The sequence below is a fragment of the Schistocerca cancellata genome, chromosome 4 (genome assembly GCF_023864275.1).
Source record: "Schistocerca cancellata isolate TAMUIC-IGC-003103 chromosome 4, iqSchCanc2.1, whole genome shotgun sequence".
In the NCBI taxonomy this organism is placed as follows: Eukaryota; Metazoa; Arthropoda; class Insecta; order Orthoptera; family Acrididae; genus Schistocerca; species Schistocerca cancellata.
The window spans coordinates 342244605-342270787 of record NC_064629.1 but is presented as its reverse complement, the minus strand read 5'-3'; the positions used below and the strand labels follow the sequence as shown (position 1 = coordinate 342270787).

The following is a 26183-nucleotide window of genomic DNA, read 5'->3' as shown; positions in this document are numbered from 1 at the left end:
TTAAACGGACATGGGGAGGACACACACACACACACACACACACACACGCACACACACACACACACACACACACACACACACACACACACACACACACACACACAGAGAGAGAGAGAGAGAGAGAGAGAGAGAGAGAGAGAGAGAGAGAGAGAGAGAGAGAGAGAGGGGGGGGGGGGGGGACTTGGTGCACAGAGAGAGGGTTGGAGGGAGATGGACAAGGAGAGACGATAGGAGGAGATGGGCAGAGAGAAGGGGAAAGTAGTATATCCAATTCACATACATACTTAGCAGTTACGAAGCATTGCTGGATTCGCCAGTCAGTGTATAAATACCACAGATTAGAACAGAAACCCAAGCGCAATAACCCATAAAGTAACACGGCCTCCACCCCGTTTGAAATTGTAATTGGCGACGTTCATTTTCAACCAAGGTACACGAATGATTCGTATATTACGGAGCTCCGTTTAAAAGAAAAGAAAAAAAGTGTATGTTGTGCTCCCGGAAACTTGCGTTCCTTAGTATTACACTTCGTTGTGAAATAAATCATAAATTCCCACTTCCACGAATAAGCCTTCTACGGTTTCGTTCTTGGATGAGGAATGCACGTTCGTTATACTGACGCGAACTGGCGTTTCATCCTGAGTCGTGTCCAAAACAGATTGTTAATATGGGTAGCACCAGGAGCGAGTTATTTCCCAATCATCGCAAGATCACAAGGCGCCCTTCTTTGAAATCGCTTAAATATCGTATTTCTCAATTCTCTTTAACTACTTGATTTATCTGTATTCCCAGCATCCGCTAAATACTTCTCGTACTGCGTCAGGAGACCCATATTCTTGTTCATTACTACTGTGGTGTGCGCTCCATAGCTCCACAACATACACTGCCCGACTAAAGAAGTTAAACACCCAGAAGGGGAGGAGGAAACGAAGTGATACTTCACGGTTTGAGAAGTATCTGATTTTATTTCAGAGATTACAGTTCCGAATCAAATTTACAAAGAACTTGGCAGTAGGAGCCCTCTTTTCAGTGTGACGCTGCATCGCCTCTGGCCTGGTTCATCCACTGATTCAGTTGGGAAAGGTGTCATAAATCCGTCGTATCCTTTCTTCAGGCAAAGTGGCCCACAATTGTTGTACTTGATATTCCAGATACTGGCACCGGGACGGAGTTGAGGTCCTAACTGGTCCCACACAAATGTTCTGGAATCTTGCTGGCCTCAGGAGTGCCTCAACATCATGCAGCCAGTTCCTAGAGACATTTGCCGTGTCTGGACCAGAAAAATGGTCCCACGACACAATACACGAGGACGCAAGATGTCTGTGACATACCGTTCTGCCGACATAGTTTTTTCAATCACTACCAATCACGATCTGAAATCATACCCGACGGCTCCCCTATGACGCCAGGTGTAACACCGTTGTTCCTCCCAAAAATATTAGAAGAATAGGACCGTCCGACACATCACAGCCATATTCGCCGAGGACGGTCATCCAGGGTAGTGCAGAACTGCGAGCATCGCTGAACACAACGCGATGCCATTCGTGACCGTCCATGCTTCCTAGTCATAGCATCACTCCAAATGCAACGGCGGTAGCCTACGCGTGGGGCGGTAATCCCTAGTCCGGCTGGTGCTTGTCTCCGACCAGTTGTACCAGATGACGCAGAAGGTTGCAGGGAGGCCATTGCTTGTTCTCGGATGGCAGGCGCAGGTGTGAAAGGATTATGTTGTGCTTGGCGCACAATACGGCGATCCTCCTTAGTGTTGATCAGACGTAGTCAACCAGAACCTTGACGACGAACATATTTGTTCTCATGTGCCCACGCAATCCAAAATCAGGCCTCTTTCACATCCGAATGCCCCGAAAATCGTGATATTACACGATTCGATCAGCTGGCCAATTAGTGGAGACTCTGACAGGTGCTGATAACGCTGTCTCACACAAGTAGGCTGGTGTCTGTGTCCGATACAGTGATCACATAACTTCTTCTAGCGATGTTCACGCCGTTATATATCCTTATGTCCGTATATGAAGTTTCATTGACTCCTGACTGTCTTCTGGGTGTTTTTTTTTTTTTTACGGGCAACGTATATTCAAGCGATCCAGAATGCATCTAGGAGCATGAAGCACTTTAAACCGCTGATAGTGAGCACCGATTGAGAAACATCATAGGAGAAAACTTCGTAGGAATTAATAGGAATTAGATCTTCATAAACGAAACAAATTTCGAAATTTATAGATTTTTTGCTATAAAGAGGAATTTTTAGTTTGTTGGAAATGAACAACTGTTGCCACACAATTCGCACAACATGTGTAAATGGGGAAATTAAATGAAAGAATTCAGTTTAACTACAGCGTCCAGGTTCACTGTCAGACGTACTTCTCGGCCTAATTTTCTTTATATACAGGTATTCCTTAGTCTGTTGGCTGCTTTGAAGGGCAACTGTTGTAAGAGGTTGCTGGCTGCCCGCAGGGAGGAAGGAAGGAAGAAAGATTAGGGTTCAACGTCCCTCCGACACCGAAGTCACTAAGAGACGCTTCACAAGCCCTGATTACGAAAGGATGAGGAAGGAAATGGGTCGTGCCCTTTTCAAAGGAATCGTCCCGGTATTTGCCTGGAGCGACTTAGGGAAACAACGGAAAATTTGAAGCTGTATGGACTGACTGGGATTGGAATCGCTGTCCTCCCGAATGCGAGCCCAGTGTGCTAAATATTCAGCAACCTCGCTCGGTCTGGCTGCCCGAGGGAATGCTCTGAAAACAGGAGCTGTCTGTAAAGGCCTACCGAACGAGTTGGAACGTTGTTCGAGCCCTGGACTCGCATTTGGGAGAAGCTAAACCAATCAAGAATGCTGGGTTAGTTTCTTCGAAAACGAAAAGCCTATGCTTGCCCAATCCGAACTTGTTCTCTCTCTCTAGTGACATGATCGCTGTCACCACGTGAAACCTTACACTTCCTTTCTTCCTTATTGTAATGGATAAAAGGAAACAAATTGTCTTCGATTATTATTCCCATGTATTTAACACTTCTACGTTGTAACAGTTTTACGGCAGCAAACATTTTTGGACGCTTTTAAGGAACTGTTTCTGTATTCGTAAGGGCAGGATCAGAAAACAAGAATAAACTCTAAATAACTGTTGCAGGATCAAGCACTGAAGGCAAATCATTTTGTTATAAACAATAGACGAGCAATTGCTGTCTCAAGTTCCGCTTTCTGTATTTTCCTTCATCGCTTCCGGTCAGTGCCAGGAACATCACAGGTTTTACATGTGAAGTTTTCTGAAAACCCAGTTAATAATCATATTCCATGACACTCAGTCCGAGACCTAACTTGATAACGGGCAAGGATAATATGGTTTCTACTGTTCTGCTAAGGAATGTCGGTAATTATTTATGGGATACAACGGCCGATGTTTTGAGTAACAACTGTCTGACTTTTTGAGACACAGTTTGCTGTTTCAGGCTCTGCACAGTATGGATAATTATAACATTTAAGAAAAATTTATAGCAAAACTATAAATTATATTTTTAAGTCTACTATACTTTCGATAAACCTGACAGTTGAGGGTCTACATTGTTCGTATTGTTAACAACAAGGAAATCTAACATAGAAAAGGGACTACGTGAGGTAAACCTTGGGAAGCAGAGCAGAATTCGCATGTGTACATATGGAAGACCGAATGTAAACCACAGATACAACGCCTGGAACATCAGAGACATATAAGCACAGATTAGCAAATTTGATAAAAGCTCGAAAGAACCTCTATCGATTCTGTAATTGGGAGTGTATATCAAACTTATCAGTAATCATCCAGTAAAATTCACTGGATTTTATGTTGCACAGTATGGTCTGCGAAAGATACGATGTAGTGACAGATGGCGCAGCATTAGGACTGTGTGTGAATACGGCAGAGTAAGGGAGAAAATACTTTTCATTTTTTCCAGGCACGGACTTAGCGTGTTCAGTTAAGGCTTACGCCATATACTGAAAGCACATGCGAACGTGACCACTCCCAAAGTTGTGGCGTTGCCGAGAATAGTTGGTTGGGGGAGGAGGAGGGGGGGGGGGCGTGGCGGGCAGCCAGCGACGTGTCAGGCCGTGGAGGCGTGCTCTTCACGTGATAGCCCACACGAAGTGACGTAGGCTCGTTTACCTCGGGACACTCATTGCACGTGGAATCGTGTAGCTGATAAGCTGCCCCCGTCGAAACAGGCGCTACGGGAGCACGGCGCAGCGCTAATGACGAGTGTTGTGCACACTTCCGTCTCCTGTCTACAGGAGCTGCCCAACTCAATGAAAATCGATGTAGCTTACAGTAAAACGGCCCGGCACTCTCACACATCTGTAGGAAACCAACACTGGCGGAAGGAAGGAAGTTTATAGATTAATGATCTACATCTAAATATACGTGATTATTCTGCACATTACAATTAAGTGCCTGGCAGAGAGTTCATCGAGCCATCTTTAAGCTGCTTCTCTACTTCTCCACCCTCAAACAGCGCCTGAGAAAAACGAACACGTAAATCTTCCCGTGCGAGCTCTGATTTCTCTTATTTTATTATGATGATCATTTCTTCCTCCGTTGGTGGGCGCTGACAAAACAGTTTCTCACTCTGAGGAGAAACCTGATGATTGAAATTTCAAGAGAAGATCCTGTCGCAGCGAAAAACTACGTTGTTGTAGTGACTGCCACCCAAATCCGTGTATAATGTCTCTGGCATTCCCTCCTTTATTTCCCGATAATATGATACGAACTGCCCTTCTTTGAACTTTGCGATGTCCTCCGTCAATTTTATCTTATGCGGATCCCACGCCGCACAACAATACTCCAGAAAAGGGTGGACAAGCATAATGTAAGCGTGCCTTTAGTACACCTGTTACATTTTGAAGTGTTCTGCCAATAAATCTCAGTCTTTGGTTTGCTTTCCCAACAACATTATCTATGTGACCGTTCCAGTCCATGTAATTTGTAATTGCAATCCCTAACTATTTAGTTGAATTTACAGCCTTTAGATTTGTGTGATTTACCGTGTAACGGAAATTTAGGGGATTCCTTTTACTATTCATGTGGATGACTTCACACTTTTCATAATTTAGTCAAGTGCCGCTTTTTACATCATACAGATATTGTTTCTAAGTTATTTTGCAATTCGTTTTGATCATCTGATGACTTTACAAGACGGTAAATGACATTATCATCTGCAAACAATCTAAGAGCCTGCTCCGACTGTCTCGTAAATCGTTTATGCAGACCACGAACAACAGAGGGCTAATAATACTTCCTTGGGGAACGCCGGATATTACTTCTGTTTTAATCGAGACTTTCCGGCAGTTATTATTAACTGTGACCTTCCTGACAAGAAATTACTAACCCAGTCACACAATTGAGACGGTACCCCATACGCACGCTGTTTAATTAGAAATCACTTGTGAGCACGAGGAACGTTGTTAAAAGCATTCAGGAAATTTAAAAATATGGAATCATTTTGACGTCCCTTGTCAACTGCACTCATAACCTCTTGAGAATCAAGAGCTATTGTGTTTCACAAGAATGATATTTTCTGAATCCGTGTTGGCTATGTGTCAATAAATCGTTTTCTTCCAGTCGATTCATAATGTTCGAGCACAGTGCGTGTTTCAAAATCCTATCTACGTTTCTAGCATTTGTAGACTTTGAGAAAGCTTTTGATAATGTTGACTGGAATACTCTCTTTCAAATTCTAAAGGTGGCAGGGGTAAAATACAAGGAGCGAAAGGCTATTTACAATTTGTACAGAAACCAGATGGCAGTTATAAGAGTCGAAGGACATGAAAGGGAAGCAGTTGTTGGGAAGGGAGTAAGACAGGGTTGTAGCCTCTCCCCGATGTTATTCAATCTGTATATTGAGCAAGCGGTAAAGGAAACAAAAGAAAAATTCGGAGTAGGTATGAAAATCCATGGAGAAGAAATAAAAATTTGAGGTTCGCCGATGACATTGTAATTCTGTCAGAGACAGCAAAGGACTTGGAAGAGCAGTTGAACGGAATGGATGGTGTCTTGAAGGGAGGATATAAGATGAACATCAACAAAAGCAAAACGAGGATAATGGAATGTAGTCGAATTAAGTCGGGTGATGCTGAGGGAATTAGATTAGGAAATGACACTTAAAGCAGTAAAGGAGTTTTGTTATTTGGGGAGCAAAATAACTGATGATGGTCGAAGTAGTTCAAATGGCTCTGATCACTATGGGACTTAACATCTATTGTCATCAGTCGATGGTCGAAGTAGAGAGGATATAAAATGTAGACTGGTAATGGCAAGGAAAGCGTTTCTGAAAAAGAGACATTTGTTAACGTCGAGTATAGATTTAAGTGTCAGGAAGTCGTTTCTGAAAGTATTCGTATGGAGTGTAGCCATGTATGGAAGTGAAACATGGACGATAAATAGTTTGGACAAGAAGAGAATAGAAGCTTTCGAAATGTAGTGCTACAGAAGAATGCTAAAGATTAGATGGGTAGATCACATAACTAATGAGGAGGTATTGAATAGGATTGGGGAGAAGAGAAGTTTGTGGCATAACTTGACTAGAAGAGGGGATCGGTTGGTAGGACATGTTCTGAGGCATCAAGAGATCGCCAGTTTAGTATTGGAGGGCAGCGTGGAGGGTAAAAATTGTAGAGGGAGACCAAGAGATGAATACACTAAGCAGATTCAGAAGGACGTAGGTTGTAGTAGGTACTGGGAGATGAAGAAGCTTGCACAGGATAGAGTAGCATGGAGAGCTGCATCAAACCAGTCTCAGGACTGAAGACCACAACAACTGCAAATCGAGGTTAGTGAGACGGGTCTGTCATTCAGCGGATTACTCCTATTGGATATTCGTGTATCTTTAGAAAATTTCCAGTCTTTGGGTACGATCTTTCTACGAGTGAGCGATTGTAAATGATTGCTAAGAATGGAAGATACATTGAAGACGGAAGGAAGGGTTTAACGTCGTGTCGATAACGAGGTTATCTTACACTGAGCACAGGCGCGCATTACGGAAGAATAGCAAAGAAAAACACCCATGAAATTTTCAAAGCGCCCATTCCTGTATTTGTCTTAAGCGGTCTCGTTCGGCCGGCAGGAGTGACCGAGCGGTTCTTGGCGCTTCAATCTGGACCCGCGCGACCACAGGTTCGAATCCTGCCTCGGGCATGGATGTGTGTGATGTCCTTAGGTTACTTAGGTTTAAGTAGTTCTAAGTTCTAGGGAACTGATAACCTCAGCTGTTAAGTCCCATAACCATTTGAACCATTTGGTCTCACTTGCTTGGTAACGTAAACAGAATTCTGTCATCAAATACAGAAGATGTCTTCAAAAAGTTATGTACCCGTTTGTTTCTTCGTCTCGTAACAATGTCGATGAATCCGTAACGAAACTGAACCAATTTCATTGCCAGAGTTAAAAGTTGTATCGAAAGTACAATAATTTAGCAGTTTATTAAATGAGGACCCGTCTAGAGTGGCATATTCTAGAATAAGGCCTTACTCACCAGGAATCATGTGAAAACATTCACAATAAAGTAATAGTCGAAGCTGTCTAATAACTGTTACTTGCAGTACCGTGCGAGACCATCACAGGACAAACACGAATTCCAATTTCCTATCTTTTTGTTTAGGTATTAAAGCAAGGAGAGCTTGTTTCAGGATTAAGATAATAATATTCAAAGAAAGACGTAAGATTCCAGTTTAACTTCCCGACTGCATCAAAATCCTTAGGCCGAGCGGTTCTAGGCGCTACAGTCTGGAACCGCGCGACCGCTACGGTCGCAGGTTCGAATCCTGCCTCGGGCATGGATGTGTGTGATGTCTATAGGTTAGTTAGTTTTATGTAGTTCTAAGTTCTTGGGGACTGATGACCTCAGAAGTTAAGTCCCATAGTGCTCAGAGCCATTTGAACCAAAATCCTTACAAATGGAGCACTAGATTAGCTGAACAAGAATCGAGGATACCTAGTTCGAAGACAATCACGACATTCGCCTGAAGTGGTGTAGTGATTTGATGGGAAACCTAAATCCACCGTTTTTCAACATAAACGGTCCAGTTACATTTATGGGACCACCGCTTATGTTCGACGCCAATGTGCGTTTACCACTCACAGACGGCAGCACTAGCAGTGGATGGTATATAAAGCGTGTCGGGGAGGACGCTAAAAACAGTACAGTCGTTATCGAAATGCAGAAACGGAGCGATTTATCTGCCGTCGAACAGATGGCCGTTGGCGTGTACGGCGTAAAAAATCTGAAAACAAACACCCTGCAACAATCGTCAGAAGGGTCCAGGCCGGAGGAGGCGGCGTTACGCTCTGGGGATTTCGTGGCGTTCTCTGAGTGATCTCGACGTTCTGGAAGGCACAAAGGATCGACACAAGTATGCATCTATCCTTGGGGACTATGTCGAGTTTGGTTTTCCTCGCCACGATGACACCTACCATCAGGACAATGCAACGTGTCAAGTAGCCCACAGTGTACGTGCGCTATTCCAAGGGCACCAGGCTGAGTTTATGGTACTCCGTTGGCCACCAAACTCCCCGGATTTAAACCCAGTCGAGAATTTGTGGGACCACCTCGATCGGGCTGTTCGCGGCATGGATCCGCAACTGAAAAATCTAGCGCACCTGGCCACGACACTGGAGTCGGCATGTCTCCACATATTTCCAGAACCACACTGACTCTCTCCCTGCACGTTTCACAGCGATCCGCGCTGCGAAAGATGGTTATTCAGGCTTTTGACAGGTGGTCGCATTAATGTGGCTGAAAAGTGTATGACGCCATAGTTCACTGAGAAAGACATCACTCTCGTCGGAGAAAAGCGAAAAAGGTCCAGCTCAATAGCATTATTAAATACTTTGGATCCACGAAACACTATATTTGACTGTGTGCAATATTGAAGACCTTTAACAATTTTGTATTATTTTTCGGCAAATACTGAAGGTTCCTACAAATCCCTAAATTCATTTAAACTACCGGGTGATCAAAAAGTCAGTATGAATTTGAAAACTTAATAAACCACGGAATAATGTAGATAGAGAGGTAAAAATTGACACACATGATTGGAATGACATGGGGTTTTATTAGAACAAAAAAAACACAAAGTTCACAAAGTGTCCGACAGATGGCGCTGGACAGCAAAACGTCAGTGACTGGTATCGTGACTGGTGAGAGGTACGCCGATATGTTACAGAATCGTATCATCCCCAGCCTGGCTGATAAACACCTGCTGGAACGTACGATGTTTATGCAGGATGGCGCTCCACCTCATGTTGCTAGACGCGTGAAAGATCTCTTGCGCGCGTTGTTTGGTGGTGATCGTGTGCTCGGCCACCACTTTCGTCATGCTTGGCCTCCCAGGTCCGCAGACCTCAGTCCGTGCTATTATTGGCTTTGGGGTTACCTGAAGTCGCAAGTGTATCGTGATCGAACGACATCTCTAGGGATGCTGAAAGACAACATCCGACGCCAATGCCTCACCATAACTCCGGACATGCTTTGTAGTGCTGTTCACAACATTATTTCTCGACTACAGATATTGTTGAGGAATGATGGTGGACGTATTGAGCATTTCCTGTAAAGAACATCATCTTTGCTTTGTCTTACTTTGTTATGCTAATTATTGCTATTATGATCAGATGAAGCTCCATCTGTCGGACATTTTTTGAACTTTTGTATTTTTTTTTTTGGTTCTAATAAAACCCCATGTCATTCCAAGTATGTGTGTCAATTTGTATCTCTCTATCTACATTATTCCGTGATTTATTCAGTTTTCAAATTTATACGGACTTTTTGTTCACCCGGTACATACCAAACGCCTGCCTTTAATAACTCTGTGTATTCCGTTCCCTCCAAATTTCTAAACGGGTGAAATTTTATTTTGTTCTCTCTAATATAGAATAAGTTACAAATGTTCAGTTTCTAGGATTTAGTGAAATGAAATTTGCTGATAACGTCTAGAACTTCACTACGTGCATAAAATAAAAAATGGTGTAACCGTTTTTTAAAAATCAACGACAGCTGGCTGACGCGACCACGCTAGCATATATGTACAGCGAAGTATCGAAGCTTTTAGAACAGCATTTAGAGATGTAAATTTTCGCTTAGTCACGGACTTCGTGTAAGTTGTGTATTCTGTGTCAGCTTGCAGTCAAGGTCAAGACGAGGAGAACACGTCACCGGTTTCCTTCCTGCTCCTTTTTTCCCCCTCTCTCATATTCTCCGCCCTCAACAGACTTGCCCACACGTTACTTGTTGCTTCTCTCTCTTCCCATCTAAAGGAGAGAAATGAGCGGGAGGAAATACTATAATCTGCGTTTCCTTGCTTAGTGACATGTTCAAACATACCTCGCCATTGATTTCGCTATCACACGGGAGAGAGCGTTGTTCAGAGAAAGCGAGACAGGCTGTTGAATTGATGGACATTGCTTGCAAACATAGAAAAATTGTCAGTCGGAGTATTGATACGTCCACTCTTTTCAAAATTCCCTGATTGAAATGACTTATTTCTTTTATTTGTCAAATGATAGTAGGCTGAGTTGAAAGTAAATTTCGTGTAGTATTGTTTGAAGTTCCATGCTAAGTTCCATCTCGAGTGAAAGGAAAGTACCTAGAATTTTCCAAAAATCATTTCTGTACAGTTGTTCATTATATCACTTGCATCCTGGCTTTCCTCACTTTAAATCAAGCCAAAAATGTCGCTACCTAAATGGGGTAGCATATAGATGACAGTTTTTAGTGAACTGAATTATTTCATGTGACTCTGCAATACTACATGTAAAAATCTAAAAAATTCCGTTCTCAAGCACTGGCAAAGTATTGCAGACGATGACGATCGCAATTGGGTAATAACAACATCCATTCTTATTTGACTCGATTCGTTTCCCTTGAGCTCGTCTATCAAACATATACAATAGTTCCAAGTAAAAAAAAAAAAAAAAAAAAAAAAAAAATGTTATGTGCATAAAAGTGTGTACTGAAAACATAAGAAATGCATAGTGCTGCAGAAAAACTAAAAATTATACCAAAATTATTAGTGTCTAATGCAGAAAAACAACGATGTGCTAGCAGACGGCATTTCCCGATGTAAGTGAGAAATCAACCGAAAATCACCGTAAGTACAAATCAGCTTATTCTTAACGAACTGTTTTTTGGTCTGAAAGCAAATCAAAATGTAAATAACTTAATTACAGACCACGAGACGCGTCTGGTGAAAAAAAAATCACGTACTTTTGCAGTTCCAACGACAGAACAAAAATACCCTCAAGAATCCCATTGACTATGCTTAGGTTTTGCGATAGTAATAGCGAGGAACAGACACGAGCGCTTGAAAGAGAAGTGTTACAAGTGTTCGGCATTTAAGTAATAATTTAGCAGACTGTTTTTGTCGTGAGGTGACTTGTATCTTTACATGCTCTGTAGAGCATTGCCTCGTGTTAACAAACGCAACTGCCAAGCAAAACTGCACAGTTGTTAGTAATTCAATATCCATTTCGTTGTATGCCTGGAGAGCACAACCAACGTTGCATATTTGCTTTTAGATTGCCAGCAGAACGTTCCCTTACAATTTCTCTACATCATTCCCAGACTCCCTCCAAATTCTTGTGGCCTGATGTCTTTGCACCCTCATATTTATTCATTTGTCTTGCGAATTTCGCTCAACAGTTAATCTTCCCTCGCGTTAATCACCTACTGCTAACGGTTTGAAATGGGAACCTTTAGATGAAGTAATGCCAATCCTATTGTGCTTTCTCCTGTCAAATGTGAATTACACATACCGAATGGACTGAAAGAGTGACACGACTCGATCGATACTATTTTCGTGTTGTTGCGAGTTCCATAATTGTATAATACCCCTCATCCTGCGACAACAACAACACATTTTCAGCCGAGTGCTGGAAAACAAGTTGATAGAAGTACTGCTGCGTACTTTAGTTGTCCTAACTCAGTGCTCTCGGAATTTATAAGGGGCAGTCAAATGAAAACGAAATGATGGGAAAAAAGTACTTAAACTGTTCCTCATTTCAGAATTAATCGCCATAACTGTTAATGCATTTATCACAGTGTGAGACAAGACGAAAAAATGTTTAAGGTTACCAACAGAACAATGATTGTACCCAGGCAAAGCAAACGGATGTCTTCCTTTGGAAGGAAACCGACGGCCACGAGTGTCTTTCTACAGCACTTCAAAAATATAGCAATCGCATGGGAAGAGATCGGGAATGTATGGAGGGTGTGTATTGGCTTCCCAGCGAAACTTCTGCAATGTACTCGAAACAACGATGGCACCACGTGGGCGGGCATTCTGTTGGCACGTCGTTTCGACTACGTTGCAGCAGTTTCGCTGGAAAGCGCTTACACATCCTCCAAACACTCTCGATCTCTCTCCATGCGATTTCCTTATTTTTGAAGTGCTGTATAAAGACATTCGTGGCCGTCGGTTTGCTTCGGACGATGAGGTGCACGCCTTGGTACAATCATGGTTCCGTAGCCGAAAGCAAACAATTTTTCATGAAGTCATTGACAATCTCGCCTCACAGTGAGATAACTGAATTAACAATTATGGCGATTACTTTTGTGATGGTAAATAGTTTACTACCTTTTTCCCATATGTCTATTTTTCATTTGGCTGGCCCTTATATCTATTCTCTTTTACTTGTTTCTCTCGAAATCCTTATGAGATACCTGCGCGAAGAGGGTGAACATGGCGGATTTCGGAACTTAGTGCAGGTTTAACTTGCATGATTGGTGGGAAGTTCCAGTTTGCACTACGTAAGAGATAGAAGGAATGTTAAGTTCTAACGTCTTCTCTACGACGCCACGAGGAACGGAGCGCAGACTCAGTAATCATCCGGATCCTTTTCAAGAGACTATCCTGACACCTGCTTTATATGATTGATGGACATCAGTGAAAACCTACGTAAAGTAGGCCGTTTGGTGACATGAACCCCAGTCCTTCTGGACGCGCTGCCAGAAAACTGGCATCAGTCCCATGTCAAGGAAAATACTCAGACTTAAATGCAACGATCACCCCTGTTTCTGTGACGCGTCAGACAATCCAGAAACATGAACCCAGTGGTTTTGCCACAAAGGCAGAGCTGTGCCAGTCAACTGTGGTTCCATCCTAATCTAGAGATTACAAGCCTTGTTTGCTGATGCGGCATGGCTCGACAGCCGATAGCAACATTATCTGGAGAAGCATTCGGCTGTTCCGATTTTAGAGCCGAGTGCTTTGTTTGTCTGTTGCAGGCGCCCATAAAGCCGGCCAACACTAATCTCATAGCTTCAGTTACTCGCCGGACGATCTCCACTACAGGTCTGTGCCTGCTTAGTTTTCGCTGCTTTATCTTTTCGCTGCTTTATCTTTTCGTCTGGTCAAATGAGTGCGCCATGCTTCAGCCATGTGATGCGTTGTTCACTTTGTTTAGTGGCTTAGTGATTCCGTATTCCTACTTTCCTGTCTTTAATCTATTATTCGAAGAATAAGTAAGTTTTTATGCTTAGAGCGTATTACGTCGAAGTGAACTCTCATTGTCAGACATGCCGCATTATTTTCTATATAAGGCGCTTAATAATGTATATAACATTCATTATCACGCAAGACTCTGTTCCTTACACTCTCACTTGAATGGTTCCGGGAGTGTCCTATAAATATAATTCTTACACAAGGAAATATTACTGAATGTTCTGTAGGAGTTCAAAGGAGAAGGCTAACAGGCACGGTCGCTGACTGCAGAAAATGTTTCCTGGTCTGCATCTGTTGATATCAGGGAGACCTACGAAAGCTGAACTGAAAAATCGTTGACATCTGATTTCGGTATCAATTACTGCTTTCAAGTGAGAGAACTTCTAGATCGCTGTTTCACAGCGTCTTCGTAGTGAAAGCTGATTAGGCCACAAAGGTATGTGCGCACTCAGGATTCGTCCCCTTCTAGCCTACATATCCTTTTAACATAATATGTGCACAAGAAGCGAAAATAATGAATCGTCGTTGTTTTTATAGCTCGTGGTGCCGAATTCCAATCGAACGGTAAAAAACTTAGTCCTTGGTAGTGTTTCTAGTTAATTCTTTGTTAAGGGCGAATCGTTATGTTATCCTAACAATGTTCTTGTGAATAAAGTTCACATTGATGAATCAGTATCCTCCTACTATACCTCCTAAAATGATAAATTTGTTTTTTGTTTCCTCGTTCGTTTTTAGTTTAATTGCCAGTTTACTGTCAGATCTACTGGTCCATTCCCACACAAATGATCGAAAGCTGTCAGATAATCAGTGCACGCCATTGTATCTCATTTCAAGTTTTCTTATGCTTATGACTTTGTAAATACGTTCGTTAGAAAACGCTCTGTTCAAGAATTTTTTGCATGCGTCTAATATTCGGCCAACTGGAAAAAGGAGTGTCGATATTTCTATCTTGGTGAGTTTCCACGTAATGGCTGTTCGGATTGTGTGTAGTGAAAGAAAATACATCAAACAATTACAATTTTCCTTTGAACTTTATTCCCAGAACGGTTTCGGATACCGATATTTCCAATTACAGTGCTGTATGATGTGTCATAACAACTTCGTACCACATGTAAAAGCCACCGCTATAAATTCCCGGAAATGCTTGGTCCAACGATGCTCAGCCATGACGAAACTGCAATGAAGCGTGTCATAAATACAAGTGGCTGCTTGAATTACAGCTGCGACTTTTCTATGTAGTATGAAATATTTCTGGCGCATCACACAGCATTGATAATGGAAATACAAGTTTCCAAAACCAGTGTGTGAATAACGTTCAAAGCAAAATTGCAGTTGCTTGATGGGTCTTATTCCCTGCAAAAACCAAATGTGCTTTTTAATAAAGCGAAATTGCTATAGATGTGTGACTAGTTTTTCGCACTGGTTTGACTAACAGGAAATATTTCACGGTAGATTTTGGAAGATACTAAGATGCAAGGTAGCACATATTAAGCACCCAATCGTTGCTATAACAATAGAGAAGCAAAGAATTATTTTAGATCCAGTTTATAATGATAAGTAGGTTTCCAGCAACAGAGAGCAGTAAGAATTATCATAACACTTCTTGTCCTTAACTGCTGCACACTTACCTTCTCAAGAACTGAATGTATCAACTTTTCTACCTAATGACTCACCAAATATGAAGTGCTCTAATAATTCAGTTCTCGACTCTGAGTGTTCAGTATTACTTACCTGAAAACCGTCTGTGTACGTTGCATCTTGTTAAGGGTCGCTTCGGGAGAACAATAATGTAATCACATCATTAATGGTACTGGAGACCTTAGTTTTTAGAAGATACACACAAATAACTAGCGAATAGCTAGTTTCCTGATAAGCTGGTACACACCGTGGCATTTCGTTATTCAGCACTGTGTGACACAACGTGGCACAAATTACCGAAAATGAATACCGCATTTATATTACTTACACCAGCGTTTCGGGATACCTGTGAATAGATGCTGAAAGCTACTTGCCCATCCTTCAGCTTCGCTGTGAATAAGTACAGAGTACTTAATATGATTTTACTCATTTGTATAGGGCAACAAAATGCGTTCCATATCGGTTTGTCTGTTTCATTGTTGGTGGTTAGTTACATTCAGTAAGAAAGAACAATATTTTACCTGCAATGGATAACATACTTAACAAAATAAGGGATTAATGAAGTAGATATCTTCACGTCTGTTTTTCACTACAAATTTCTTTGTACCTCATCTGACCAGTTCACAGAGCTGACGCGTGTCTTCCCACTTAATTTCTAATTTACGTCTATTTAAGTCTATTTCATGCTGCTTACCGAACGAGATGGGGCAGAGGACTCGCATTCGAGACGAAGGCAGCTAAACTCCTCTCCTTGCCCTCCACATTTAGGTTTTCTGTGGTTCCCCTCACTAATTTCAAATAAATGCAAGGATGGTTGTTGCAAAACTGACATAGTAGATTCCTTTCATTGTACTTTCGCTATCCGAGGGTGTCCTTCATCGACTGAACGTGTAACCCTAGTCTTCCTTCCTTTTATATTCATGATACTTGTCCCAAGCTAAACCTATAGCTAAGATAGATTTAATGTGATAACGTCTTCATTTTTGATGACTTAGTCGCAGATGATATAGGACTGAATGAAATTGATTTTTAGGGAATGAAGCCGCGCGGGATTAGCCGAGCGGTCTTAGGCGCTGCAGTCATGGACTGTGCGGCTGGTCCCGGCTGAGTTTCGAGTCCTCCCTCGGGCATGGGTGTGTGTGTTTGTCCTTAAGATAATTTAGGTTAAGTAGTGTGTAAGCTTAGGCACTGATGACATTCGCAGTTAAGTCCCATAAGATTTCACACACATTTGAACATTTGAGGGAATTAACCAAGAAATGTGAAAAGAAAAGAAATTCATAGTTGTGTAGTATATTCATTTTTACGTAATCGTTTACTTCTGAACAAATATCTCTTACGTATCATGCAACGAAAAATATCAAATTACTTCCACATACTAGTCAACCTAATTTCAGATCTCTTCTTCTGCTTCCATACAGCTTCATATATCAGTATTCGCTCTGAACTTGTGATGGTAACTTGGCAGATCGCCAGAAGACCAGCAACTACATGAAACTTAAAGTTTACAAGCATGGTGAAAGACCTATGACAAAGATCACATTCGATTTCAAACATTTCTCGAAAAAGAATTTTTCTGATGATTATAACATACTGTAACTGTTACCTGCCGAATTACAAACGGATGTTTTGAAATACGAAACAATACAGTTCAGTGAAACATTGCTTACCAAATAAATTAACAAGATACAATTATTTTTAACAAACTATTTGTATACTGATCTCTGTCCTCCATAACTGGTGGGTTTTGTTATTAAGCCTTCCTATTAATCTGTAGTGCACCGCAGGCGTCGTCCGATGATTCACAATTTTTGAAAAAAGCAGTTTTCGTTACGTGTCGAAATGACATAATACTATATGCCACCGTAAAATCCAATTTTGTTTTGTTTTTATAAGACAGATTCAGAAATCTCACAGAAGTTCGAATATTGATGTCACATGGAAACCGAGCGTCAAGGCAGAAATAAATAAATACGCATGAAATGGGTCTTTTATGTCGACTTCGGCGGCCGAAGTGGCCGAGCGGTTCTAGGCGCTTCAGTCTGGAACCGTGCGACCGCTACGGTCGCAGGTTCGAATCCTGCCTCGGACATGGATGTGTGTGATGTCCTTAGGTTAGTTAGATTTAAGTAGTTCTAAGTTCTAGGGGACTGATGACCTCAGATGTTAAGTCCCATAGTGCTCAGAGCCATTTGAACCATTTTGAATCTTGAAGATTGACCCGGAACTACTTTGAAGCCGCATCAAAACTACTAGTTATCTGAATATCTATAAATTTTTGGGTAACTTATGTTCCTAGTACATTGTCAACACAATACTAGGAATTATTCATTTCTTCTTCAGCAACAGTTTTACGCAAGAACATAGTCATGAATGGAATTTGTCATTTTCTGAGAAACCTGTTGTCAGGTCACTTCTTAGTGCCTCCTAAAGGTGTCGTGTGGAGTTGCGTTTACACCCCTGTTAGTTATGTAACGTAGGCAGCTCACAATCTCAAGGTTGGCTTTGGTACCGGAGTGCTTTATCAAGAACGGCCCTACTATGATACTTATAGAGGTAACGCAGTCGGGAAGACAGTGGGTATGGAGATCAAACTTCTGTTAGGCGTTCTGATACCGGTTTCCAGCTATGTCCCCAAATAAGTTTTCTAAATTACCGCTACCAGTCACAAACTTTGTTAATTATTGTATTACTTATTAATATTGTATTACTTATTAATAAGTAATACAATAGTTAACAAAGTTTGTGACTGGTAGCGGTAATTTAAAAAACCTTTACATATTACTTGAAACAGTCACGGTCGAAAAATAGTCAAAATGGCTTCGAATTTCAGGAAGCTTCCTGCTACATACATCCGAATTCGTTCTCCATTCGTTTGTGATCTACCTCTCCATGTCTAATTACCTCCATGCCACTTCTTCCAAATGCGGACAACACGCTCTTGTTTTTCTCCTTCTTCTTCAAAAGTTTCACCATTCAAAATGATAGGAATATTTATTTCTTCGGCTACAAATTCGCGGTGGGCCCGTGTGCTAGCGAATCTAGTTCATGGCCAAACATAAAATCCTCAGTGACTTACGCATGTTTGGTGATTCCATCGCCACATCACTAACAATTTTCTGCGACCATTTACACGAAAGTGAATATATAATTATCGCGAGTATTCTTACCTTCTGTTGGTGTGCCATTCACTTCACTATCAGAACCTGACTTTCTTTTGGTTATTAACTTTCGTTAGTCCTTACAGTCCTATCGACAAAGAGGCCGAGACGGAACACATTTAGCTATTCAGGGTTTGGCGAAGGAGTCAGTCACAATGGTATTATTGATGGAATCACCATGTCATTAGCCTATAGTTGTCTAGCGAAAGCGCAAAAAACTGAAGGATGGTTGGCCCGATAAATGAATCCAGTTTTTCCCAACCCACGAAGCCAGTTGTTCACCGTATCGTCTCATCACACGATTCAATATCTACGTTGGAATAAATGAATAATGTTATAGATAATAACGAAATAATGAACAAAAACAATCTTTTCAATTTACTCAGATGTGTTGAGCAGTTTTTGAGCTGTTCTATCGAACAGTTTTGATTCACATTTAGCCGCAGTATGAAAATGATTCTTCGGTACTAAGCTCACGCGAAAAAATACTAGAAAATTGCTTCTTTCCAGGTACTAAAAATATTCGTAAGACAACAAGTTTCCTGATCTATATTTTAGTTTCTCCATATTTCATGTCTTTTCTCCAAGCTACTAGTTCACAGGTTTGCTACATCACCCAGTTTGATATCGTTACGGCTCTCATAGTTAAACTATTATAACCTTCCTATTTTAGCATATGAAAATGTATCTTCTCATGCTGTTATTTGCTCTAAGGTAATACGTGTTTCCTGTACTTTGTTTCAGCTGCTGATATATTCATCACTTGCATATGCGAGAGAACGAAAAGTGAGATCTGGAACATCAGCACCGTTTTGGTGTGCCGTATTTGATTGTGAGAGGTAAGTTGAATATATTTGTTTATACTAGGCAGATTTTTACGGCCGATGCTTGATTCCTTGGTGACATATGGATTTGGGAACAAGGTCACGGGCTTAGGCATAATATTCTGCGTAATATTTTGTCTTCAACTGCAGAAGACTCGTTGGAGGCTGTGGAGATAGCTGTTCAAATTTCTCAACGCTAACTGCTTCGAAACACAGTTAGCCCTACTTTAAACATTTTGTTGCTAGAGATAGCCGTACGAATAAATAATTCAGTTTTTATCAGGTTATCTGTGAGATAAGTGGTCGAGGTAATCATACAGAGAGATAGTAAACATAGATAACATGAGCGGTCTGCTCCAAAGACTCTGACAATGTCAGCAGTAGAGAAACGTTGGGCGGGAAGCTACGCTCGTGACTACGTGCTCCCAAGTTCAGAAACCATATATTTGTTAGCTGCTCTGGTATTAGAACGTTACACTGAAAGATGTATGAAACCGGCTACCATAATATAACTGAAACAAGATATGTTTAAGAATTCCTACAGAGAGTTTCTAGGATATCTGAGAATTTTGTGAGGTTCCTAGCTAATTTGCGAAGACGTATCAGACTAGATGAAAGTTATATTGTTAGATATTATGAAACCTAGCTTGCTGTCCACACTTCGTATCAGTTTTTAAGTTTTCTTAAACCTCTATCTAGGTGAACATTTGGCTGTTTTGTACTTTTGTGTATCTATTGACGACGACTTGAATTAGACTTTAAACCTTAATCTTTCTTCCTATTTATCATCTGAGTTACACATTTTTACCAACTGGGCCACGAATGGGAACTTCTAGTCATTTACACACTTCATACATGTAATACGACTATACATCTCTCGGAGCAATGATAACTTTCTTATACCACTGATTGCGCCTATGTCGACGAGGCTAACAATCCACGTACAGCAAATAAATTCTGAGCTTTGTGAGATATTAATACGAAGCCTCACGAAGCAGACGACTACGAATTTCAGCAAGACCCGTATACTCCAGAACGCAACAATAATTTTCACGACTCCGTCACTGTTTAAAGGTATTACTTAATTCTGATACTGAGTTATACTGCTTAATACAACAGTCTCCTTTGGTTTTACAGATATTTCCATAGTATAGATTTAAATTTAAATCTTGTTTTTCACTTTAGATGACACAGGAACTAATTTTTTTTGACCAGATTAACATATTTTTACTGCCACAAAATCCTCATGTCTGGAAACACTACAGAAAAAGATTACGTAAAACACAAGAAATGGTTAATCGTTGAAACATGACTGGTTGTTACGCGTGTAATGCATTAACGACAGACCGAGCGAGGTGGCGTAGTGGTTAGCACATTGGACTCGCATTCGGGAGGACGACCGTTCAAACCCGGGTCCGGCCATCCAGATTTAGGTTTTTTCCGTGATTTCCCTAAATCGCCTCAGGCTAACGTCGGGATGTTTCCTTTGAAACGGAGCGGCCGACTTTCTTCCCAATCCTTCCCTAATCCGATGGGACCGATGACCTCGCTGTTTGGTTCCCCCCCCCCCCCCCTCCCAACCAACCAACCAACCAACCAACCAACCAACCAACCAACCATTAACGACGTTGATTCGTAGTCAAGTTAGCTTGACGCCTGCACACTAACAGCTCAGTTTACGGTCATCACTGGGAGTACGAAATGAAACAACAGTTTCGCACACGGCTAATGTACAACTGCTTCTTTCCGTGCATAAATTTTCGATTCCACATAGCGTTGTTGCTTCTCATTGATTTTGCCCGAGAGGGAATTGGATCCTGGTCTTTCCACATTTCACCACCTGGCTCAGCCTTCAGCGCGAGGCACATGTGCACGTCCTTCCATATTCCATAAACCAGAGATCGCTGTATGGCATACTTACTGCCTTCCTTACTGTCCTATTTAATGATGCTCCATATGATAATCAAATACCAGTTTCTTTCATTTTACCATGGTGAAGAAATTTATGTGGTATGTAGGTGTCCAGGGATGCTTTCTTCAAATCATAAAACGGGCGAGGCGGTGCAGTGGAACCACGGTCGTAAGGACTGGCAGCTCCGCCAATGCACTGCGCTTTTATACCTTGTGTATACGATACTACCAACTCCTGTATATTTACATATCGCTATCCCATAACTTGGGTCACCTCAGTGTAAAGCATAGTTTTAAATATGCTTAAAGTATCTTCTAAATATATATTAAGTTTTGAAAGTAAAACCGATTGTGCCGCTCTTGTGCATACGATGAGTTACACTATGTGATCAAAGGTATCCGGACACCTGGCTGAAAATGACTTAAAAGTTCGTGGCGCCCTCCATCGGTAATGCTGGAATTCTATATGGTGTTGGTCCACCCTTAGCCTTGATGACAGCTTCCACTCTCTCAGCCATACGTTCAGTCAGGTGCTGGAAGGTTCCTTGGTGAATGGCAGCCCATTCTTCACGGAGTGCTGCACTGAGGAGAGGTATCGATGTCGGTCGGTGAGGCCTGGCGCGAAGTCGGCGTTCCAAAATATCCCAAAGGTGTTCTATAGGATTCAGGTCAGAACTCTGTGCAGGCCAGTCCATTACAGGGATGTTATTGTTGTGCAACCACTCCGCTACGGGCCGTGCATTATGAACAGGTACTCGATCATGTTGAAAGATGCAATAGCCATCTTCGAATTGCTCTTCAACAGTGGGAAGCAAGAAGGTGCTTAAAACATCAATGTAGGCCTGTGCTGTGATAGTGCCACTGAAAAACAATAAGGGTTGCAAACCCCGTCCATGAAAAACACGACCACACCATAACACCATCGCCTCCGAATTTTACTGTTGGCACTACACAAGCTGGCAGATGACGTTCACCGGGCATTCGCCATACCCGCACCCTGCCATCGTATCGCCACATTGTGTACCGTGATTCGTCACCCCACACAACGTTTTCCACTTTCCAATCGTCAAATGTTTACGCTCCTTACACCAAGCTAGGTGTCGTTTGGCATTTACCGGCGTCATGTGTGGCTTACGAGCAGCCGCACGACCATGAAATCAAAGTTTTCTCACCTCCCGCCTAACTGTTATAGTACTTACAGTGGATCCTGATGCAGTTTGGAATTCCTGCGTGGTGGTCTTAATAGATGTCTGCTTATTACAACATTACGACCCTCTTCAACTGTTGGCAGTCTCTGTCAGTCAACAAACGAAGTCAGACTGTACGCTTTTGTAGTGTACGTGTCCCTTCACGTTTCCACTTCACTATAATATCGGAAATAGTGGACCTAGAGATGTTGGGGAGTGAGGAAATCTCGCGTACAGACGTATGACACAAGTGCCACCCAATCACCTGACCACGTTCCAAGTCCGCGAGTTCCGCGGAGCGCCCCATTCTGCTCTCTCACGATGTCTAATGACTACTGATGTCGCTGTTATGGAGTATCTGGCAGTAAGTTGCAGCACAATGCACTTAATATGAAAAACGTATGTTGTTGGGGGTGTCCGGATACTTCTGATCACATAGTGGGACGTTCATCCATCTCCGAAAATGCTATCCTAGAAATGTTCACATTATAGAAGCTACATACATGACGTTGGAGTAGAGTGCTCTCCCGGCTGACAGAAACTAACTGATGCAATTTGTAGATACCTTCAGTTAACTGTCGCACATACCCATAACCGATGGCAGTGACACATTTGAGAATTCAGCCGTCGCTTGCCAGAAACGTTGCATCATCTTATGCTAAATTTACGTGTACGCAAGTGCGAAAGTGATCCGTCGCAGCTGTTCTAATTTTCGTTCTACAGTGATAACATACAAATATTAACCCAAAAGTAAAGGAAAATATTTTGAAGTTACAGGTATTGTGTACAGTGCGTTAAGAGTATTCTGCATGCACCGATCATAAAGTGACAAAATAAATACTTTCCACAAAATAATGTCCAGTCCACTAGAAAAAAGCGGAATGAAAGATTGTGTTATATATGATGTTTTTAATATTGATGTGGGAAGAGAGACACACAAAAAACAAAAAATTGAGGAGCTGCTAATATAGCACTAGGAAGCTGTAATGAAACCTAAAAGATTAACTTTGGAAACTGAGTCAGTTATTGATAATATTATCGCTAATATAGATAGCAGTGCATATACAACAAAGGTTCAACTTTCTGATCATGTTGGATGGCTGTGAGAAGTATATGGAAATCTAAATTCACAAACAAAAGATAAACGTGTAGAAAGAGATCTTAGGCTTTTCAACCAATAAAATATCGATATATTTAAAGTAATGTTGAGAAAAAGCAGTGGGCAGACACTCTTCAGACTCATATAATAGATGGAAATTACGATGTTTTTCAAGAAATCTTAACACATTACTTCAATATAGCATTTCCAAACACCAAGAGGGAAAGAAAAATTATCCAAAACAAGCAGTGGATCACGAAGGAAACAATAGAACTGAAGGCAACCTTAAGAGAAATGAAACAAAGGGAAAATATTGAAACCTGCGAACAGCGTCAAAAGTTGTACAAATAGTTGATAAGACAAGAAAAACCCAAATCAATTAATGAGATTGTTTCAAAATCAACAAAAAATGAAAACATATGAAATAGAAACCATGAAAATGAATAATAAAATCATTACAGATGAAACAGAAATTGCCGATGCCTTGAATAATGGCTACACAGATAGAGCAGAAAACCTCAGTCATGAATGTAATAACCAAGGAAGCCACCAGATCACAGTGAAAGATAAGCCAAGCTACTCAGTGTTCCTGAAACCAGTATCTAAAGAGGAAGTGACAAAGGTTATAAAAAAGTTTAAGGCAAAAAAGCCTGCTAGACATGATGAAGCGTCAAATTACCTAATCAAGCAGGCGATTGCAGAAATAATCACACCACTTTTGGATATTGTCAACCGCTCATTCTAATTTGGAGTGTTTCCTGATCAACTTAAATTAATTAAAGGAGTACCTGTATACAAAAACTGAAAAGCATGATGATCCTAACAATTACAGACCAATTTCCTTAGTATCAGCCTCCTCCAAAACATTAAAAGTATCCATGCTCAACAGACTAGCTGCTTATCTGGAAAATCATAATGTAGTAACTCTACCACAGCAAGGATACGAGAAAGGGAAATCAATGGAAATTGCAATTGGATCATTAACAGAATTTATTGTGCAGGCCTTGGACAAAGGATGGTAGTGTATGGAGTTTTTCCTGACTTATCCAAGGCGCTTGACACAATTAATCATGTAGTTCTAGTAAAGAAACAAGAAAATATCGGTATTTGTCGACAAGCAGCAGATTGGATAACACATTTCAGTAACAGGAGGCAGTATGTAACCATTAGCAATTCATACAGATTAGAAGTTAGAAGCATTAATTGCGGTATACCGAACGATCTGTAATGGGGCCTATCCTCTTCAATTTATTTGTAAATTATACACAAATGTATGGAAACGAAAATAAGATACTGTATGCAGATGATACGACTGTGCTAAACCTTTCCAAAAAATTTGAAGTACTTCATAAAGACACTATCCTATCAGTGAGTAACATAGCACAATGACCCATGGAAAATGAGTTACTTAATAATCTGAAAAAAAGCTACGTGCATGGTTTTCAACAATAAATAAGTTAATACAAACGTTGCCAAAAGACTTGCAAAACCTCAAAAGTGCGATGATGTTCCCTGCAACGCTAAAAAAGTTTCGTCTATAATGTGGCTGAGTACCTGAGCAGACTGCAAAAGTTTATCCTGTGAGGAGCGGTAAATTTTATGTACCACAGTAAGGGAAACTAGAATTACAAAGTAGTGTTATAAAGTACACTAGAATTAAAATTATTTATGTGCAGTATAAGATATTATGTCATTGTAAGCATAATGACGTGCCATATGTTACAAGTATATACACTCCTGGAAATGGAAAAAAGAACACATTGACACCGGTGTGTCAGACCCACCATACTTCCTCCGGACACTGCGAGAGGGCTGTACAAGCAATGATCACACGCACGGCACAGCGGACACACCAGGAACCGCGGTGTTGGCCGTCGAATGGCGCTAGCTGCGCAGCATTTGTGCACCGCCGCCGTCAGTGTCAGCCAGTTTGCCGTGGCATACGGAGCTCCATCGCAGTCTTTAACACTGGTAGCATGCCGCGACAGCGTGGACGTGAACCGTATGTGCAGTTGACGGACTTTGAGCGAGGGCGTATAGTGGGCATGCGGGAGGCCGGGTGGACGTACCGCCGAATTGCTCAACACGTGGGGCGTGAGGTCTCCACAGTACATCGATGTTGTCGCCAGTGGTCGGCGGAAGGTGCACGTGCCCGTCGACCTGGGACCGGACCGCAGCGACGCACGGATGCACGCCAAGACCGTAGGATCCTACGCAGTGCCGTAGGGGACCGCACCGCCACTTCCCAGCAAATTAGGGACACTGTTGCTCCTGGGGTATCGGCGAGGACCATTCGCAACCGTCTCCATGAAGCTGGGCTACGGTCCCGCACACCGTTAGGCCGTCTTCCGCTCACGCCCCAACATCGTGCAGCCCGCCTCCAGTGGTGTCGCGACAGGCGTGAATGGAGGGACGAATGGAGACGTGTCGTCTTCAGCGATGAGAGTCGCTTCTGCCTTGGTGCCAATGATGGTCGTATGCGTGTTTGGCGCCGTGCAGGTGAGCGCCACAATCAGGACTGCATACGACCGAGGCACACAGGGCCAACACCCGGCATCATGGTGTGGGGAGCGATCTCCTACACTGGCCGTACACCACTGGTGATCGTCGAGGGGACACTGAATAGTGCACGGTACATCCAAACCGTCATCGAACCCATCGTTCTACCATTCCTAGACCGGCAAGGGAACTTGCTGTTCCAACAGGACAATGCACGTCCGCATGTATCCCGTGCCACCCAACGTGCTCTAGAAGGTGTAAGTCAACTACCCTGGCCAGCAAGATCTCCGGATCTGTCCCCCATTGAGCATGTTTGGGACTGGATGAAGCGTCGTCTCACGCGGTCTGCACGTCCAGCACGAACGCTGGTCCAACTGAGGCGCC

The 26183-nt window shown here is 42.0% G+C and overlaps 1 protein-coding gene across 3 annotated transcripts in view; it reads left to right on the top strand.

Moving 5' to 3' along the window:
- Positions 1–26183, top strand: part of LOC126184827 (uncharacterized) — a 262318-nt gene that overhangs the window by 188355 nt on the left and 47780 nt on the right. For 2 of the 3 annotated variants that reach the window (XM_049927411.1, XM_049927412.1), the window contains exon 3: positions 19024–19118. The gene's annotated coding sequence lies outside the window, so the exon portion shown is untranslated. Of the gene's footprint in view, positions 1–13263; positions 13331–19023; positions 19119–26183 lie in introns of all 3 variants that reach the window. The other variant, XM_049927413.1, reaches the window with a different exon arrangement.